The sequence below is a fragment of the Juglans microcarpa x Juglans regia genome, chromosome 8S (genome assembly GCF_004785595.1).
Source record: "Juglans microcarpa x Juglans regia isolate MS1-56 chromosome 8S, Jm3101_v1.0, whole genome shotgun sequence".
In the NCBI taxonomy this organism is placed as follows: Eukaryota; Viridiplantae; Streptophyta; class Magnoliopsida; order Fagales; family Juglandaceae; genus Juglans; species Juglans microcarpa x Juglans regia.
The window spans coordinates 9024242-9027754 of record NC_054609.1 but is presented as its reverse complement, the minus strand read 5'-3'; positions in this window follow the sequence as shown (position 1 = coordinate 9027754).

Sequence of the window (3513 nt, the reverse complement as noted above, 5' to 3'; positions counted from 1 at the left end):
ACGGAAGTGATTTGTCACATGTGGTGAGAAGAGATCCGGATTTGAGTGGTGAGAAGAGAATGCGGGTTGTGGGAGGATTTATGGAGAGAGATGGATTTATGGAAAGGTTTGGCTTGTGCACCTTACGGTAGGGATTCAAGTTGGGTGGGAGAAAAGCGAACGCTAGGTGAAGGGGGAACGCAAGGGATGTGGGAAATGCAGATTCTTGGTTTTAATTTTCAACCTTTTACTTAAAAATAAATAAATAAAATCCACGTCACCTTGTGTGAGGAGGTTGAGCTACAGTGCAAAAGTTGTATAGAAGGTCTCTTTCTACCCAATCCACTGAAACAGACCCTTAGATCTCTCTGTCTCTCTCTATCTCCCTTCCTCACTGCTCTCTCTCTCTCTCTTGACTTCTCTCTCTCAAGTTCATTTCTGTGCCAAGCCGCCACCATGAGCAGCACACCCAACCTCTCTCTCTCTCAAGTTCATTTATGCGCCAAGCCGCCAAGCGCCAGCCACCATGAGTAGCATTCCCAACCTCTCTCTTTCTCTCCGTCGTGAGACCCAGCAATTGCCGCCAAGGACCTGTCCAAACCGATAGCCACCTCTTCATAGAAACACGGTCGATGTCTGCTACACTAAGGGCTTCCTCCAGGTCCAGTCCAACAGTCGCAACCCACGTCCAAGCTCCACCTCCCTCAGCCAGCCGCACCACCGGCAACCAAACCAACCATTCACGGCATCACTCCCGTAATCTAGAGCTCCTCCATTTCTGTAACTCAAAACCACCAATAAAAGCTGCCAGTCTCCATGTTCAGTCACAATGTCGTCGTGCACAGTCACCGCCAAGGGACACTAGATGCCACTATAACCGCTGGAACAGTTGAAACACCTCTATTTCTTCAACCTAAAAAAGAGCACAATACCTCCTCAACAAATAGACACAACAGCACCTTCCACCTCCTTAAGCCAAGCCAAAATCGCCACACGTCTTCTGTCTTAGCATCGTCCAGGCCAACCACTTTAAGCAGCCCCATGTTTACCTGCTCATGCATGTTCTGCCCTCTGTCTTTTTATATACCAGATCAGAGTGTTGGGTTTATGCTCCTTTGGAGTCTCACATCGGTGGGGAGTGATGGAGGAGCCAAGGCCCATGGCCTATAAATAAGACGGCTTAGCCTTTAGATAAAGTACACCAAGTCATAAGCTTAATTAGTAAGTTGTGACTCTAAGAAAAGTACTATATTAGCCTTTTCTTGTAAAAATGAAAGAGGTGAGAGTTAAAATTTTACTAGTTAGAAAGCTTTGTGGGTGTCATTTGGGATGAGGAGAAAAAATGTGTGATTGTAATAATTTTTCACATAGTGTATTTTCTTCTCTGGGTTTGGTGGTTTTTCTCCTGTTTTTGGGAGTTTTCACGTAAATTTTTGTGTTATTATTTCTCTGTTTTCTTCATATTTTACCAAAAAGTGGATCATAGGGGTGAATTTGGGAGGTCTGAATTCTTAACAAGTGGTATCAGAGCCACTAGGTTCTTTTTGGTGGGTGGAGCTTTGGTGTGGTAGTGTGAATACATACAGTCTAAGGAGGTTCTGTCTAGGAGATTGGTATTTAAGTGGTCCAGTGTGACCTTCCAATCTTTCTTGGGAACCTTGAAGTTCTGTCTAGGAAAGAATAATCTTTCATTTGAACTTACTTAGTGAGTACCATTCATTTCTACGGTAAAAATTCATCGAAGCAATGTCAGGAAATAAGGCTTCAAATTCTATTAGATATAAGGTGGAGAAAATTGATGGGAGAATCAATTTTGGCTTGTGGCAAGTTCAAGTCAAGGATGTTTTGATTCAATCAGGATTACACAAGGCGTTGAAGTGCAGACCAATCCCTAAAGTCAGCAGTGATACTAGCGTGACTGATGAAACAGAGAGCAGATCTGTAATGAGCGATGAAGATTGGGAAGATCTGGATTTGAGAGCAGCAAGTGCGATACGTCTGTGTCTGGCCAAGAATGTTCTTGCAAATGTGCATGGAATATCTACGGCAAAGGAATTCTGGAAAAATCTCGAAGAGTTGTATCAGATGAAGGGCATCTCGAATCTGGTGTACCTGAAGGAGCAGTTTCATACACTGCATATGAGTGAAGGTACAACTATTTCAGATCATTTAAGTGTTCTCAATGGCATTGTCTCTAAGCTAGAATCTATTGGAGTTAAAATTGATGATGAAGATCAAGCCTTGAGACTCATCTGGTCTCTTCCACCTTCCTATGAGCATATGAAGCCTATTTTGATACACGGGAAGGAGAAAATAATATTTTCAGAGGTTACCAGTAAACTCTTTTCTGAAGAGAGAAGACTAGGTGGTGGAAGAAATGGTCTACCTAAGAACTTAGCATTGGTAGTAGCTGGTAATGGGAAGAAGAAGAAGAACTCCATGAAGATGAAAGTAGTCTGCTGGGGGGTGTGGACAATCTGGGCACGTCAAGAAAAATTGTCCAAGAGCAGGAGTAGGTTCAGCAAGTGGCTCCAAGTCAGTAAATGGAGATACTGGTAATGAAACTAACGTTGTGTCTCTCTCCATGGAAGGCAATGTCTGTTAAAGGGACATGTACATCCTTATGGCATGCCGCTAATTTCCAAAGTTGTCATAATAGAGGATGTGTTAATGTTAGCAGGTTCAAAAGTTTGCACACAGGCATTGGTTTGGCATTAATGCAGGGTGTGTGGTGGAAATTTATGTCGATGGCTGATGAACTTCCAGGAAAGCCAAACGTGAAAGTCGCACTATAATTTTTCTGCAATGTTATTTTCGACATGGGCCAAAATTGAAATGCTTGGAATTGGTTTATTATGAGTGAGTATGCTTTTATGGTGAAGCATGATAACATAAGTTATGAAGATCTTCGTTGCGGTGGAGCGTGGCTGTGGAATCGGCCAAAGTCGCAAGGTGGAGATTATTGGGTTTATGCTCCTTTGGAGTCCCACATCGGTGGGGAGTGATGGAGGAGCCAAGGCCCATGGCCTCTAATAAGAGGGCTTAGCCTCTAGATAAAGTACACCAAGTTATAAGCTTAATTAGTAACTTGTGACTCTAAGAAAAATTCTCTATTAGCCTTTTCTTGTAAAAAGGAAATAGGTGAGAGTCAAAGTTTTACTAGTTAGAAAGCTTTGTGGGTGTCATTTGGGGCGATGAGAAAAAATATGTGATTGTAATAATTTTTCACATAGTGTATTTTCTTCTCTAGGTCTGGTGGTTTTTCTCCTGTTTTTTGGAGTTTCCATATAAATTCTTGTGTTGTTATTATTTCTTTATTTTTATTCATATTTCACCAAAACGTGGATCCTAGGGTGAATTTGGGAGGTCCAAATTCCTAACACAGAGCACCGTAAACTGCCACCTAGGACAACTTATACCACCTCCCTCAGTCGCAAGCCACCAGCATAGCCACAGCAGCCCCTCGTGTCACACATGGCTGCACCACATGCTGCCCAACCATTGTTTTGCGCCACACCAGCAAGCCTACGGCAT